The sequence below is a fragment of the Sceloporus occidentalis genome, unplaced genomic scaffold (genome assembly GCF_023333645.1).
Source record: "Sceloporus occidentalis isolate IW3139 unplaced genomic scaffold, rSceOcc1.0.p SCAF_72, whole genome shotgun sequence".
NCBI lineage: Eukaryota > Metazoa > Chordata > Lepidosauria > Squamata > Phrynosomatidae > Sceloporus > Sceloporus occidentalis.
In genome coordinates, this window is record NW_028317052.1 from 2,946,575 (window position 1) to 2,965,000 (window position 18,426).

Below are 18,426 nucleotides of genomic sequence, written 5' to 3' on the forward strand. Positions count from 1 at the left end.
TCCAGCGACACCAAACACTTACCTTTTGGATGGGCTGTGACCGCTCCGGAGAGCGGTCACAGCCGCAGCTGCCGGTGATCTTCGCCATCAGCAAGATGGCGGCGGCCCGGGAAAAAAAACAATAAAGAAGAAAGAGTTCGCTAGACGGTCTCCTGACCCTCTAGAGAACTCTGGCTCCACTTGCAGGTTGAATACAGGTACTGCATTCAACCAAGCAAGTCAATGGAACCCAGCTTTCTAATCACTATGTGATTAGCAAAATATTCAAAAAAAAATAAAAAAAATGTGCTAACATTTAAAAATAATTATGCAGTGATGTCACTTGATGAACCATCCAGTACCAGCAAAATGTGTAAAAAAAAATATAAAAAAAGTATTAAAAAAATAAAATAAAATAAAAAAATAAAGTTTATTATTTTGAGCAAGTGCTAAAATTTCTCAAAAATCTCAACAAAGAGTTAAAATAAAAGCACTTCAAATACCCAAGGGGTGTCTAATATATAAAAAAAATGGCTGATGGGGTAAATTGGAGTGGCTGAGCTCAAAGATAGGGTATAGGTACAGACTGACCAAAATGGAGAAAAAAAGCGCACTTCCCAAATGTGGCATTTTAAATCTCAAACAACCCGTTGTTTGACAGTGACATATACCAGGACCTGTAAATCTATAACTAAAGTACAATTTGTGTGAAAAAAAAATTAAAAAAAATTACTATTACAAAGTTTGACAAAGTGTAGTTCTATAATTGGTGTATGGAAAGGGTTAAAATAACGGCATTTGGAATACTCTGGGGTGTCTAGTTTTCAAAAATATATGGTTTGACAGGGTTAAATTGAGTTAACCGGCTTCAAAGATGTTCCAAAGAGGAGATGGAGGCAGACTGACCAGATTTGTTAAAAAAGATTTGGAAATCATAAAACGCTGCTTGTACTTATTGCCCTATAACTTACAAAAAACAGCAAAAAAACATAAAAACATTGGGTATTTCTAAACTCAGGACAAGTAGTAGAATCTATTTAGCTAGTTTTTTTACTTGCTTTTTTAGGTGAGTAAAAGATTTTTCAAATAAAAGTCATAAAATGTGGTTTTTTTTCAATTTTTCACCATGTTTTTTTAATTTTTTTTATAGTAAATAAGATATGATCAAAATAATGGTATCTGAAGAAAGCCCATCTTGTCCTGAAAAAAACAATATATAACTTATGTGGGTACACCAAATGGGTGAGGAGAAAATTACAGCTGAACACAAGCACCACAAAAGTGTCAAAACAGCCTCGGTCCCACAGGGTACAAAACGAAAAATGAGCCCGGTCCTTAAGGGGTTAAAACGAGCTTGAAATAATAATAATAATAAGACACTGGCCCTGCTAGAATATCCTATAATTAAAAACAAAAATCCTTTCTCATATACCAGTGGAAAATGGGTATTTGGGTTAAGGCGTCGGTGTGGAATTGAATTCTTCGCTCGCTTTTACATTTGAAGTAGAATAACCAGTTTGATGCGGGCTGCTGGACGTGCAGCGTATCCTAGCTGCTTACTGGAACCAGTCAGTGTCGTTTTACAATAACCAGACAGAACAGCTTCTGCAAAGGGAAACTGTCACAGATAACAGTTTATTGGAAAGGTAAACTATGTATAAATTCAGACTGACATAACCAAGCAGATCTCCAAGAGTCTAACGAGGTTCATATGACTCTAATGGAGCGGAGCCAGCCAACTGTGCACCCCGGCCGGACGTTCTACACGTAACCCTGTGCATTACTGACGGCTGACGTTCTTACGATGTATTGTGCATATGATGCGATTTAATATTCATCATTAGATGCAAAGCCTGTAATGATTATTTTATGGTAATCACCATTTAGCGAGCTGACAAATGTTTCCTTGCATGGCTAAACATTGTAAAAAAAACCAAAAGAAAACTGCATGCATTATTTATTATTATTATTATTATTATTATTATTATTTTTTTTTGAGGCATTGCACAATAAATGTAATACTTGTAGTTAATGATTTATTTGCAAATGTATTACCATCCTCTTGTCCTTGAGTAACATTTTCATGGTGATTTATTGTTCATGGGTCACAAAACCCCTTTTGTTGTGCATTCGGGGTTTTCTATTCCATCATCATGATCTATTTTATCTTAATGTCGTTTCTGGTTTCCTTAAGTGAATCTAGAAATTGTTTGGGACCGGAGCTAGCAATTGAAAGTTGCACATCCAGACAATGCCTTTTACGTTTTGCGCTCCTTTAGATTTGTTTTAGGGTGGAAAGCTTTAATAGATGGAATGTAGAGACTTGAGATCCACTTCTTCACAACTAAGCAGAACCAAGACTCTTAAGCGGCCTACAGACTTGTTGTTAAAGCTGGCACTTCCCTAGAGATAAATTTGTGTATTTACTGAGCCTTATCTCTGCAAGTACTTAGGACTCGTGTCTGAATCTTACTGAAATATAGTAGACCAAGTGCAAGCAAGAAAGCTGGGTTTCTGGAAGTCAACTTAAGTTTTGCATTTATAAAGCAGGAATTTTGGCCAAACAATGCCTCCAGACAGCGGTCTCTGTTCTAGTTTGCATGTGCCCTTGGGCGGCCACAAATTACTAGCGTATAGCGTTACCTAGATGCATGTGCTACGCACGCACACAAGAAATAACAAACTGGAAGAATTCTAGCAGTTCTTCCAAAACAGGAAATGCCACAACAAAGGTATGCACTTCTTACCGGCCAGAAGACAATCCGGAACGAATAGAAATTCTGGGATCCAAGAGGAAGGAAAAAAGATTCATGCTTCTTTTTGTACTTTAACGGATATTTTGCATAGACAACGGCCTCTATCTCTTCGGTTGTTATTTGTTGCCATGGCCAAAGAAGAGGCTTAAGCCCGTGTTAATGTATTTCACGTGACTGGATATTGTGTTGGATTTTTATCGTAATTTGATTGTTTTGTTGCCACTTTTTACTTTTTTCTTTGTATTAAATAGCATTGCTGGCTCCAAAGGCCATGCATTTTCGACGTTGCCGTTTCATTTAGTCCTCTGCATTATTCTCAAATGTAGACGTTATTCTTACTGTCTTACAGAACAGACAAGAGTAATAGTAGTCTGGTTGATGCCATTGACTTGGTAAAGAACAATGATCCACATACTACCATCTTCACATATATTAATGTGCATTTATGCAGTGGCTTCCTGATGCATATGCTAATATATTTGTTCTTTAACCTTTATGAGAGTGAGGACCATGCAAGTTTGATTTTAAAAGACGAGGATCCACATATGTGGTTTTAGTGACCTCTGCTTATATAAAAAAAAACAAAAACAAAGGTGGACTCTGCACATTAAAAAATTACAATGTTTTATTACATGGCTATTGGGTACCTAATACCATCAATGGTCGTTTTGGATATAGTTGCAGTGGTCTTGGTCCGGGTAGGGGAAGACATGTTCGGCTTTGTCCTTTAGCACTACAGATGGCTCATTTGTGCATCTTCTGGTGGTCTGAAGGTCTTGTTTCGGCCGTGCTGAAGTTTAACGTTGACTGAAAAGCAATTCTTTGTGTTCTTACATGGAGTCATGTTTTTGGAAGCAAATGGAATAAAGGAAAACTTCTTAAACAGCCAGCGCAGAGCTGGATCCGGTCATGCTGAGATGTCTATTCACTGAAATAAACAAAGTATTTTTTTCCTTTCTTTTTACTGTTTGTCTTGTATGACTGTTCTCAGCATGTCTTTATGTAATGGCTCCTGCAAAGATGGGCTTTGTGTATTCTAAAGCAATGTAATCAGGAAGCCCTTGGCTTCAAAAACTAAGCAATCACCACTAACTTTATTTTTATCTTTGAATTAATTGTTGATAAAATCTATAGGTTGTTTATACTTTAGAAGTCGTTTTTTAATTGACCATTTAAATAATACATCATCTTCAGAAGTGTGACACATTGAAGGAATGTTTTATTACTGTTACGTTAAAACCTCTAACTGTAGACACTATTATATTACGCTACAAATTCTGTAGAGTTGTTACAAAAGTGAATTAAAAACTAGCAACAATTATAGAATTTGACAATAATATTAACACAATTAAAATAATTCTGGTACAGATGGAAAAGAAGGTCCTGCGCTTTCAAGCTTCCAACCTGGTGGGCTCGATTGCAAGTAGTAATGTGATGTTTGACTGCTGTATCTAACTCTCTCTACTCTGCTTAACTGTTTTATGATATTGCTTATGAAGTCATTGTGTAGGAGAGTAGTAGCCCAATAGATGGTTAAACTTAGAAAAGGCTCGGGGGACTTGGATGACCTCACTATTTTTTGTTATTAAAAATGCATGACATTCCTGATTTAACAAAAAAAAAAAAGTAGTAGTTAAACCAAAAGGTGAGTGCCCCCATATCTTATTTTTTTTTTTTTTTTTCTCCTTCCTATTTTAAAAATCTAGTCTGAATTTGGAGTGATCCCTGCTTTCTTATACATGTAAAGCTACATATTGGGTACATGCTTACTTCACTGTGTCCCTGGGAACTGCAGCATGCATAGTATCACATGACCCCCCTATAGTATGTTGACGCCATCGTAATGTTGGGTCCCTCTCCCCAATGTTATATGGGGGGCAGTGTGATGTTATGGGCCATTCTGCCCAAAAGATATACCCCTTGCTTAGCTATGGTTTAATTGTTCTACAATGCATTGTTTAAACTTGGTCTGTCTTTGCCAAATCTACAGGCTTTTAGATATTGCTTACAGAGGCCATCATCATCATCATCATCATCATCATCATCATCAAAGTGCAGCGCAATTATTACTGCTTGTTTATAAAGCATGAACATATTCTCCTGTATAGTAACATGGGGCTGATAAACATCAGAGTGGGAGAACATAATCAAACGGGGAAAGCATGTGCTGACTAGTCACTATTTTATATAAATGACATAGCCTCTGACAGCTGTGTAATAGCATATCACCAAGACTAAAGGGAAGGTCAAAATGTGACCATTAATAAAAGGAAGATTCCTCCCAAGAGAGCCCTTGGGACCGGCATTCCTTTCTCTTGACTAGGTCACTGTTTTCATTCCGAAGGTTTTTGTCCCAGAGTTTGGTACAATCATGTTGGAATTAATTTGCTGTCTTCTGTGCTCAAATTCCATGTGAACTGTGGAATTTCTAGCAGGATATCTCCATTAACTTAAAGTGCATTACTTTTACTTAGAGCCGAGTGCCTCATACATCATGTATAGGGAGACATTAAAATGTGCATCTGATTTACTGGATATTGCGTTGCGTATTTAACATGCTGAATGGATATTCCTCGAAGCATCGCCGGCCTCTTACTTTTATCATTGGGCTATTTAAATGTCATGGCAATGAGTGCTGTGCTGACACAATGTGCTTAATACAGCGGCTTTCCAGGCATACCCAGTGTTAAGGCTTCGGATGCTGAATCCATACATTTTAGAAGGAAAAAAATATTCTTTCCTTGCAGATTGTTTCACCAAAGGCATCGTCAACATTCCCTATTACCACGTAATTGTGTTTAAATAAGCCAATGCATTATTTCTTAGGTTAACTTTACTTCACTGTACTCTCTTCCCTATATTATTCATGCTATATATCTTCTGTCTACAGTTCTCCATTACCCGCATACAGTCGGCATTATATATTAGTTGCATTCCCTTAGGAATTCTTATTGTAAACAGTTACATTAGTTATGGACTATTTATATTTTTTTAACCCCTTCGCGACCTTTGCCGGTTCAGGACCGTCATGACATGAAGGTCACTAAATGACCTTTGACGGTCCTGAACCGTCAAAAAGTAAAATAAGCTTAGAAAGTGATCAACGATCACTTTCTTCGCTTAAACGGCGTTACTGTAATGCCTCGATGTCGAGGCATTCAGCAAGGCCGAGATCGGCATCGGGGGCCATGTCTGGCCCCTCCCGGAGGCGTCAACAGCCGCCATACATTGTATGGCGGCGGACGCCCGTTTTAAAAGCGTTTAGGAGGCGATCAACGATCGCCTCCTAAACTTAAATGGTGTCGCTGGAATGCCTCGATCAGGAGGCATCCAGCGACACCAAACACTTACCTCTGGGTGGGCTGTGACCGCTCCGGAGAGCGGTCACAGCCGCCGCTGCCGGTGATCTTCGCCATCAAGCAAGATGGCGGCGGCCCGGGAAATAAAACAATAAAGACGAAAAAGTTCGCTAGAGGGTCTCCAGACCCTCTAGAGAACTGGCTCCACTTGCTGGTTGAATACAGGTACTGCATTCAACCATGCAAGTCAATGGAGCCCAGCTTTCTAATCACTATGTGATTAGTAAAATATTCAAAAAAAATAAAAAAAAAATGTGCTAACATTTAAAAATTATTATGCAGTGATGTCACTAGATGAACCATCCAGTACCAGAAAAATGTGTAAAAAAAAAAATATAAAAAAAGTATTAAAAAAAATAAAATAAAATTAAAAAATAAAGTTTATTATTTTGAGCAAGTGCTAAAATTTCTCAAAAATCTCAACAAAGAGTTAAAAAAAAAAGCACTTCAAATACCCAAGGGGTGTCTAATATATAAAAAAAATGGCTGATGGGGTAAATTGGAGTGGCCTAGCTCAAAGATAGGGCATAGGTACAGACTGACCAAAATGGAGAAAAAAAGCGCACTTCCCAAATGTGGCATTTTAAATCTGAAACAACCCGACAAACCCATGCATGTCGGGTATCACTGTACTCAGGAGATGTTCCTGAACACACATTGGGGTGTTGTTTGACAGTGGCATATACCAGGACCTGTATATCTATAACTAAAGTACAATTTGTGTGAAAAAATAAAATAAAATTACTATTACAAAGTTTGACAAAGTGTAGTTCTATAATTGGTGCATGGAAAGGGTTAAAATAACAGCATTTGGAATACCCTGGGGTGTCTAGTTTTCAAAAATATATGGTTTGAATGGGTTAAATTGAGTTAACCGGCTTCAAAGATATTCCAAAGAGGAGAGGGAGGCACAATGACCAAATGACCACCTGAATTACGCATGCCCCAAAAGTAGCCTTTTACCAGCCAAACAATCTGACAAACCCATGCATGTGGGGTATCGCTGTACTCAGGAGATGTTGCTGAACACATATTGGGGTGTTGTTTGACAGTGACATATACCAGCACCTGTATATCTATAACTAAAGTACAATTTGTGTGGGAAAAAAAATAAAAAAAATTACTATTACAAAGTTTGACAAAGTGTAGTTGTATAATTGGTGCATGGAAAGGGTTAAAATAACAGCATTTGGAATACCCTGGGGTGTCTAGTTTTCAAAAATATATCGTTTGAATGGGTTAAATTGAGTTAACCGGCTTCAAAGATGTTCCAAAGAGGAGATGGAGGCAGACTGACCAGATTTGTTAAAAAAGATTTGGAAATCATAAAACGCTGCTTGTACTTATTGCCCTATAACTTACAAAAAACAGCAAAAAAACATAAAAACATTGGGTATTTCTAAACTCAGGACAAGTAGTAGAATCTATTTAGCTAGTTTTTTTACTTGCTTTTTTAGGTGAGTAAAAGATTTTTCAAATAAAAGTCATAAAATGTGTTTTTTTTTTTTTCAATTTTTCACCATGTTTTTTTAATTTTTTTATAGTAAATAAGATGATACGATCAAAATAATGGTATCTGAAGAAAGCCCATCTTGTCCTGAAAAAAACAATATATAACTTATGTGGGTACACTAAATGGGTGAGGAGAAAATTACAGCTGAACACAAGCACCACAAAAGTGTCAAAACAGCCTCGGTCCCACAGGGTACAAAACGAAAAATGAGCCCGGTCCTTAAGGGGTTAAATTAAACTACTGAGGGTAGATTGTGGGTTGTAAATACTAGAATTGAGGGAGATAGAGGGAATATGGCAAAATGCTGTATTTTGGTCTGGAAGAATTCAGAAATATTAATATAATCCTTGTAATCACTGGAAGAATATTCTTTCTCTTGTGATTGTCAAAATTCACCATTAAAGATCCTGTTAATTGAACCCTAATATGCTAAGCAAATAAACATTCTGGTATTTTATCTGTTCCTCTGAAGGTTTAATCTTCTAAAAACAGCACAAAAGTGTTGAAGCTCCCCCCCCATTCTCTATGGCAACATCCTATCGGTGCCTGCTTTTGTGTCACATGACAAATAATGATTCCTGGCAAAAACTAGGAACAAAGCAAAAATTTTACGTGGCTAAAGATTTACGCCTAGGAAGTGTTTCAGCATTCAAAGGTACTTGGAATAATGTCTGCTTTTTACTAAAAATCATATCCTAACGAACTCTACACGAAGCGAGACAAGACTCAGACCTACCAAGTTAATGGCAAGCGGTAAATGAAAGGAGCGGGGAAGGGGTAGGACTGGGAAGAACTAAGGAACTATATGTCTGTGTATAGTAAGTGTGTGATCTGTTTTTAAAAGGTTTTGACTTATGTGTTGACCTGTCTAGTGATTCCTTAAAATTTGCACGGTGTTCTTTTGTAAGCGGTGCCCTGTTTGTTATGAATCCAAATGTGGCAATTGTTTGGCCGTTGGGTTGTGGTATTTTGTGGCAAGTATTGTTGGCTTCCTTACTTAAAGCACTCAAAGTCGCTCTTTTAAAAGGGGTTTGTTTTTTTTATAACACATCTTCCATTACTGTAACAGGTTCTTCCATCATATCTGATTTCGTCATTACCCAAGAAATACAGTTAAATATTTTATTTACTTTAGTTTAGTGGCTGTCTCTTGGTGTCTCTCTTTTTGGTAGGCCCTGAGCTGCCCAAATCTACCATCTGGATTCTAACATGCCAGCAGCATAATTAACATTACAGTGACGTACAAGAGGCTGTGAAATTGAACGTGATGTTTCATATTATTGGAATATTTTATCAGATTCAGTGCTCAGGTCTCATTTCATATTTCATGCGAGGATCTCTTTAACCTTTGCTGACCTTACAATCTTGCAATGAAGGGAGACCATCTGAAGGCACTTTTGTTGTATGTTTTAAGTACAGTTGCTAAAGAAAATAAGTGTTATCCCTTTTTTATTTTTCATCTTCTTTCCTCTCTGCATTGTTTCAGCTGGAGTAATGGAGGACCCGCAGAGCAGGTACTGCATGGGATGTGGCAGTGAGAACATCGGTCACTTTAACCTGCTTGTCTGTGTGTGTTAGTGTGCGTGTCTGCAAATTAATATCCGCACACCTCACTGTTATCACTGGGTGCGTCTCGGCAAATCGCGGTCCAAAATCTGAGCCGTGTCTTCTGTCTCACACATTCTAAGAATTCTGACACCAGCATATTCGGGTTTGTGAATCTGTGCTTATGTGGAAGTGTTGGCAGGAGTGTGCTTTGGAGAGACAATGGCTGTTTGATTCTTCATGTGGCTTCAGAGTGGGCAGCATGTTGCAAAGCACTGATTTTCCTTTTTTAATGTATTATAAGAATGTTAATTCTTGGTTACTGTAAATGGGAGCAGTGCAGTCCAGTAAGGTAAAGTCCTTGTTAGGTTAGGGAGTGTTTTTGTGTCTTGTGACTCATGAAAGGTAACCTCATTCCACAGAATGACATTCATAAGGGGGTAGTAGAAGCATTATTAAACACTCATACAGACACCAGACAAGCCAGGAGGCCTGTTTTTTTTCCATCAGAAATCTCATGGGGCTGCCACAACCACAAGGGATTCTGGGTAGGCGCATGCAAATAAGGTTAACAATAATCACCTTTTGCCTCTATACATGGATCCCTTGAAAGTAATTACATCTGTCTTGTACAGCGGGCAAAGTGGATATAGATATATAAACTTTATACATGGACCATTTTGACTCCTACGCAGGAGATAACTGGTTCAGCATTAACTTCCTGATCGATCCTTAGTGCCGCCTGTAGCTTGATTACAAAAGCTGATGCCCTCCGAACATCCATGGCCTCCCATCACGCTGCCGGACTGACATGTTACTTTACTTGTTAAAACAGATTCCCTGTGACTCATCATATAACTCCTGGGTGCCAGCTGTCCTGAGTTTGCAATGAGAGCCCTGACAAAATCATGTGTGGCTTTTTATTTATTTATTTATTTATTTTTTTGCATGCGTGATGGTGAGATCCACAGGTTGAACATGTTGGATCATTACTCTGCCACTTTTACAGCATAGGATGACTTGATGGCCATGTAATGTGAGTGTGTAAAGACATTAATAGCTTGGTGTCCTGGTGACAATTTTGGTAACCCACTCCCAGAACTTAAGCCATCAATTGAACTACCATAAACGACAAGCCTAGCCTGCGAAATCCCCCAGTATTATGTACTGTAGCAGTCACCATAGATTTGCAGACTCTGATGTTTGGTTGCAGGCTGATGGCGTGTTAACGTATGTGGTACATATTTCTTGTCTGAGCATACCACGCATGTTTCTCCACCTCCCTTTACACACAGGGCAGAAGGAATGTTTTTTGGGCAGAGACGAGAGGTTAACTAGAGTTTACAGTTTAATAAAAATACTTGTGGCTTTTGGTTTAACCAAACCAAGTTATTTCCCCAAGTCCCATGTAGGATTCCCTAAAGGCTCACGCTGAAATGAGAACGTGCAGATTTACAAAGACCTGCACTATTTTGAGACATAGTTTTTGTTAAAGTATTATTATTATTATAATTTTTTTTTTTTGTTATTGTTCAGCTAGTAGTCTCCTACATTGGCTTCTTCATTGGGTTCAATGGCTGGGTGTTTGCCACTGGATCTCTGTTTCCAGCGTGCGTTTCTTCCTAACGTTTTATAAACCTGTTCTATAAGTATATTATGGTCTTTGTCAATAACCACGAGTGCTTAGCGCCACCAATTTAAAGGCAATCAACAGATTATCTATAACAAAGGCGAACATACGGCTCATCCGTCTAATACCCTCATTTGAAACGTGGCCCTGGCTTACATAATGTGTGCGATTAGCTGTAATTTGTTTTACGGTATGACGACTCGGAATCTGTTGGATTCCATAGGGGCTCCCGGCAGTGCAGCAAACTAGGCTTCCCTCTACGCGCATGCGTGCAACGTGGAAAAGTAGGCATTTCTGTGAAACCCAGGCAGGATTTGTCTATCCACGGAGGCAAACTCTGTGTGCAAAGTATGTGTTTCTGTATAAGCCTTGGCTTCCTGTTCCCAGGGTCTTCATGATTTATTCCCCCCCATTGAGCTATCTCTAACCTGTTGTTGAGTTGCTGATTGTCCTTGATTAGGCAGCTTTTGTAATGGTTGACAAAGGGACTGACATGACATTGATAGAATATCTTGGTGTGGAATCTTTTGCCACAGCTTTGGTGAGGTAAAGCTATTAATCTTTTATACGAAATCCCTGATTGACTTGGTTTCCTTTAAAAGAACCGTTTACTGCTCATGTCCTCATATCAGGATCTTGGGGGGGGGGGGGGGTAGAAAACTAGAAAGTTAGAGGCTTAGATGTAATAATGTATAGGAGGTTTTGTTTTACTGTATGGGTGCTAGATAAGTGGAACAGCCTCCCAGCAGAAGTTGTAATACGGAAAATAAATGTATACATTGGTGTGATGGCCATCCCAAATCTAAGATAAGATCAAAGACTGATTATGGTTTGAGACTTTACAGACAAGTCGAATGGTTCTTAGAAACACAGAATGTGACAACAGCTAAGACCAAAAGCCCTGTGCCATACTTTTATTGTAATAGAAATATAGTTATATGGCTATGGTTGGTTCCCGACCATCTCATATCGTATTTATTCCATGATACTTGTGTGTATGTGGAATGGCGTGCTCGTTTTGGATATCATAGTTATTTTTTGTATACCGCCATCATGTTGTACAGCACGGGAAGAGATGCAAAGAACATTTTTTAGCTTCAATTTTCTGTACGTGTCCCAACCCCCCAATGACGCTGCATATTCGAAAGTCTTGAGAAAATAAAAAATACATTAAACCGTGCAAACTGTTAACAACTCTCTGCGGTCAAATTACTTAAGAAAACAGATTGCAAAAAACTTGTAGAAAGTTGTTCCGTGCCCTGCCGCTTTTTGTGTGCTTTACTTGTTATTTTTAAGTGAACAATTAGGGTGTCGGGGTAACAAGTGGTAAGGGTTGTGGGTCGGTGAGGGCGGGGCCTAGCAAGGGGCAGGGCTACCCAGTGGTGAATGACCCTGCGAGGTTGAGCTTGAGCTTGAGGTTCTTCGGTTCCGGTACGGGGTGCCTGGAGCTCGGTTCTCGTTCTCGTAAAGGCACTGTGGATAAAGTAGTAGCAAAAACAGTGATTTTAACCAAAAAAAACACAAACTTCTTCATTACATAGAGATGGATAACCCCCAGAAAACAGTTTGGTTTAGTTCAATGGCAAAAATAAATCTGTTAATAGAGGGATCTTTTGACATGAAGCGATCTGGGAGGCTGGAAGAAGAAGAGACAGGGGTACAGAAGCAGTTAGCAGAGAAGGTATGGAGACTCGGCTGCCCCAGACTTTACACCTCGTGCTTCGCTGTCTGCGCGATCCAAACCTGCTATTCAGAGCGCTCGGTGCGGTGCATTTGCCTAGGCACTGCGTTCAGCCCGCTTCCTGCGTCACAAAGAAAATACTGGCTTTGTATTGCTCATATTTTAAATATGCCAGCACCTGCTCCAAAGGATTGATTAGCGGCTGTGCAGGTAAAACACCGTCCTGGTGGTAACCCTAAGCAGCATTTGCACCGTTACTCTGTCCATTGGATAGTGTGCATTGGGCATCCCCCCCTGCCATGCACCCTTTCTTGCTGGAAATATATGATCCTGCAGTAAGGATCGTGGATTTTGGGTATACAGATTTGTGAACTGCTTCTTACTTCATTAATACATATATTTATATGGAGCATACGGTAAGTCTAAGGCTTTTACTCCATGGCAATGGATTATAGTGGAGGAAGTCTGGGTTTTCAGATGATGGCCAGTCAGGAATCAGCTGGGAGTGTACACAGGACTGTAGGAGAGGAGCCTTGGGCAGACTGGCAGCTATGATCAGATTACAGACAGAGGTCACTGAAGGCAGCCATGTGTGTATTCGGAATCAAGAAAAACAATGAAGCAATTAAATACTGATACTAAAAGTTCATTAAGGCGAAACTGGAGCAAGTTAATAACTCTTGGGTTTGGCAAGAACCCTGTAATACTTGCTGATATGCTCGGGACAGCTGACGTTTGGACACCAGCTGGAGAGCCTTGCAAATATTTGCAATATTGCTGTATCTCCAGTGAACTCTGTACTGAGCATTTTTTTAATTAATTGCTTCTCTTAGTTTTGCCTTCCGATCTACTACTACTACTACTGGTAGTTTTGTTCTTTCCAATTCACATACATGGAAACTATACCTTCCCCAGATATGGGACACATATGTCTAATTCAAGGACTAGAGAGAGAGAGTTGCAAGGGCTACTTGGGCCACATCCAAACTGGCATATGGACACCCGCCTCGGATGCCCGTTTGTGCTGTAGTAGGATAGTGTGACAGAAGTGATTATTTTAATAGAGCTAAGATATATTGCCAAAAAGCTTTCTTTTGAGAAGTTTCTAGCTAGAATGTCCATTCTTCCTGTGAAGGTTCGCACTCCTGGGGAGTTCCTATTAATACTCTGGGAAGGAGGTGGAGGACAGGAAGGGAAAGGCAGAATTTCAAAGAGTTTTGTGTTTGGCTCCTTTCCTTTTTTCAGCTTGTATTTTTCTCCAATCTCATTCTCTTGTTTGGGTTGTTGGCTCTTCCTTTGCTGAAGTTTTCATCCGGCTCTGATCAATTTGGGATTTGAGTCATGTCTTTAGTCCTCGTGTACAGGAGACTCGTGTGCTGCCAGGCTATAGAGATGACTCTGTATAAGGTCACACGTTGTACTAGATGAAATGGAAGGCTTTTTATTTATAGTTATACACACCCTAGATGATGAAAGGTAGGCGGCGAGGGCCAGTAACTATGTAATAGACCATTCCAGTCGGGTTTTGTGCTGATATCCCTTTGGTTTAAAACAATATTAAAGGTTATTGGTCAAGAAAACATGTTTTGTACTTTTTACCTTTATGACAAATTCTGCCTGCTGTGGAAGTTCTTTGTACGTTGTACAGTTAGCACGGGACACACGTATATTACGCTATTGATAATAGCATATCCTTTTTGTAAATTGTGGTAGATATGAACAAAGATGTGAAGCCAAAGTTTAACCCTTTAAGTAGCATCGCCTGGGCTTTTATCCCAATTGCAGCATCTGGCTGTGAACATCCATGACAGAATATTTTGGCATCCTTAAAATGTGTGTTATTAGCTACTGTTATTACAACCTTTAGGCTGTCATCACTATAATATAATCTTTATGATTAGCTGTTTAAAGGGTTAGTGTATATAAAGAGTTTCCATCCGACCTGTTTATGGCATAAGAGAATACGCCAGCTTTGTGGGTGAAGGGAGAGACTTGGCCGTGGCAGAACACGTGTAGCTTCCATGATGCATGCTTTCTGTATCGCTTTTGAAGAATGGATGGCTGAAGTCCTGAAGCCTTATGTGACTATGTATATTTCTAAACTATTAAATATTAATGTACGTAAACTCTCCCACACGCCTCTGGCGGCTGGATTTGATGATTCTTTTATTACGCTTCCCATTCATATTTTTAAATAATTTTCACTGACACTGTAACATGTAACACACATATGTGAGCAACAGGACACAAGGACAAGCTGTGTCACGTAAAATCTGCGTATTCAAGATGATTCACAAGTTGAAAACTGGTTTCTACGTCATTGCTGGTAGAGAACATTTTACCAGAGTGCAGTTTAAACGTGAAAATTGCCCAGCAGAGGAATTGACCATGCAGAATGGACACGTCCTTCTTAATGAGCCATTCCTAGTTGCGTTTTGGGATGTATCCTCCACACACTCCCTGTATGTGTTTTAGATGGTATTCTGGTATGTGGAAGGCAGAGGGAGGCATGGGAAGAAAATGACTTCAATCAGGAGAAACAGCTGGAGGAAACAAATGTCACTGGGTAAGATAGTGCTAAAAGAGGAGTAGATGCGTGCAGTGGGGTCAAGTACATTCTTTAATTTTAAGGTCAACTCATTTATTGACTTGTTGGTTATGGCACATAAATGCCTTTCGTATGAGCACACAGCGTAGTGATACAAGCCACATGGGACATTGGCCGTTAAGACAACTCCATTTTTTTTTTTACCCTGCTGAGTTGTGCTATGGCTGATCAGTCTCAAGATGTGTAAGATACCATTCCATTTAAAAATTAACATTTCTTGTTAAAAAGATTGTATCTGAGAACATTTAATAAATAGCAGGAAGTAACATGTGCAGTGACCCATCTTAATGTTAAATGTTGTCCCTTAAACAGGACTTTGTGCGCGTGTGAACATGGAATTGTAGTTTTCCATGTTAAATGGGGCTTAATAATTGCTCTAGAGTAGACTGGTCCCATTATTGTCCTTTTGCTAATGCTGGCCTATAGCTTCTACATCAGTGAATATACATATACTGGCCAGTAGATCATTTTTCTCACTGAAAGGGACAGCTGCACCAAAAATACATGTTAAAATACTGTGAGTGCTGTAAAAGCTAAGAAATAATAAAAAAAAAAATCCTAAAATCAATATTTTAAAAAATCGGTTCATTTTATAAGACTCATTCAATTTATTCTATGGGTTTTAAACATTTTATCTTTGAGTTTCCTCATATGTGTCTGGAATTAAATTCTTTGATTTGGCCCATACCGCAGTTTAAACACGATCTTGACGATTGGTGCTAGCGCTACATTGTAACATTTCTTATGCTTTTACTCATAGTGACGGATTGCGTACTCCACACAAGTCATTTGGCGGCAATGTAGGTCATGTTAGACCTTTTTATTTCCTGTTGTTTAGTAAGCACAACCTGGAGATGTACTACTGATCATCATGCCACACTCCCACCCATTCCCTCTTCCACGTCAGTAGAAATCGTCTGGATCGGTTGAAAAGTCTCATCCTTGCAGCAGTTACATTAGTGGATGTGGTTGATTTTCATGTTCACTGTTCAAGGCGTAGACTGTGTATTTCTCGTTGTCGTTGCTAATATATCAACCTTTTCAGAGGGAAAAGAGTTTACCTGGCACATCTGCAATATTTACACCTGTTAACCCACACATATATAGTAAAAGGATCTATACTAAGCGTTCATAAAGTCCCTTGGGCCAATATATTTTTTTTCTGTGAGATGCAATTGAATATTCGAATTCATTCCATCCAAAAATTTAACTGCCAGCCAAATCAAGTAGTATCAGAACATAGCGTGGCATCTTCCTGTAGACCGATCTGATACCGTTAAAATGAACAATCATATTTAAAGTAAATGTTTCTACTATTAAAACTACAGGCCAGGCACAGCTGTTTTTTTATCTTGTAATGGAAGCGGAAGCCGGCTGTGTGAGCGCATGGAATGAAAGGAATTTCAGTATTATCATTTCTGCTGATTTTCACAATAGCGTTTCCCCTCCTCTCTCTTCTGGCACAGCTGAGGGAGTCCTTGGCGTGTGCGGACTTAAAGCACTTTGCATAATATCTGAAGGTGGATAAGATTCCTCTGTCGTTCTGGCGGAGTACTCAGAAGTTTGCCTCTGCTCCCCAACTTGGCCGGTGGTATCATATTATCCAACGTTGCTGTTTAAAGGAATAAAGCAAATATATAAAGTTTGTTTTATGGCCGTAATAATGGTCCCAGGCGGGGTTCGGACTTTTAGGACTGAGGTTACTAGAAAAGTTATGGCAGCCTACCAAATAAATAGCTCTGGTTCCTTTTGGTAGCATCAGAGTGCCTTCTGAATGTTTTGCTACTGTGTGAAATCTTGTACGGTATCTATCAAGTTATAGTCCTGCATAGTTTATATCAGTGATAAGTCAAGATTTTCTTCTTCATCTCCCTTGTCGCTTTAAAATGAGAGCCCTTAACGTTATTTTGTACTCTATATACAAACCTAGAAAGTGACGGCAGATAAGAACCATTCAGCCCATCTGGTCTGCCCAGTCTTGGCTATATACTGCTTAGCCCCTCACTTCATCAAAGTACCCCAAGTGTGGCTGGTCCTATATTGCTTACCAAGGAGCTGAATCAATGGGACAGCGCTTCCTTTCAACCCACTGAGACTCGATCTCTGAGCGCGTATGCGTTATATGCTATTTAGGTTGTGTATCTCTTTATTCATAAAGCGTAACACAGTCAGTAGGTGTGAAGCTTCAGCTCTCCTACAGCTTCCCAGTTAAGTGGAAGCACCTCATGTTTGCATTGGCATACTGATTTTGACATGCTTTGAAGCTGTTGGATGTTATAGTAAATTCTGTCGCGCCCCTCCAGTGATTGTACTTGATGAAATAGCAGCGCCCCCTACTGGATAAAGACGAGGTGCATCTGTACAATACAGATGTTTAAAAAATTATTGGTGCGACAACTCTATCGGTGCTATGAGTGTCTTTATATGGATTTCATATTTTTATTAAATTATAAACATGCAAACGTTTCTTGATGTTAATATCTTGGTATAAATGGAACCTATTTCTTGGTTTCTTCAGGTCTGTTATGTGTGAGCAAAACATTGATATTTTGTCATAAATCTAAGCATTGACTTGTAGGAAGTATGGCTTGGGCTTGGGTAGTCTCAAAAGCTTGCAATCTATTACATTTGTTACCCAGTAACGGTGTCATCTCTACCAAGTCTTCCCGTGACTAACACGGTACGTTTCTATGTATTAGCGTGTGTATATGTGTGTATCTGTATGTGTTTACACTAGCTAGCACAGAGAACAAACTGCTACTCGATATCTTAAAGAAATACAATAAAGATACAATAAATCCGAAAAGTACAGCTGTGTGGAAACCGGCTTTGTTGGCTTTAAACGGGATTATTTTTCACTCAGGCTTCTGTGGTGTTTTCTAGCAAAGTGACGGTGATGGTTTGGCACAGCTTTCTGCCTCCTCCACCCAGATTATATTCCTTTTCTGAATAACGGGAGAGATGGCGGCTCAAACACTAACATTTTGTATGTGAACAACTGCTAGTGGTTACTATTGAATTACAGTGCATTAGGTGTTTATAAGTCACAGCGTCGCGAGTGGCACGTGAGGTTATAGACATTTACGCAAGTTATACTTTTGTTTTTCTGCCATTCCATGCAAACTCTGCAGTAAAATGTGTTACTTATTCACAAGTAGAGTGTTTCTAACACCCAGTTAATGGCATTAACATTAAACTGACAATCGCGTGCGGTACTGATTGTGTAGTGTTTGTGACGGTTGCTATGCTCTTGACCTTATCTTTATTATACTGTATGGGTGCTTCTAGACTTATTTGCACTTAGCCTTTCCCTGCAGTGTCTCTAAGGTGCTGCACCTTCTCCCCCCCCCCCCGT

The 18,426-nt window shown here is 39.3% G+C and overlaps 1 protein-coding gene across 6 annotated transcripts in view; it reads left to right on the forward strand.

The window, feature by feature from the left end:
* Positions 1 to 18,426, forward strand: part of LOC149286095 (unconventional myosin-XVIIIa-like) — a 128,108-nt gene that overhangs the window by 4,081 nt on the left and 105,601 nt on the right. The window lies entirely within an intron of this gene.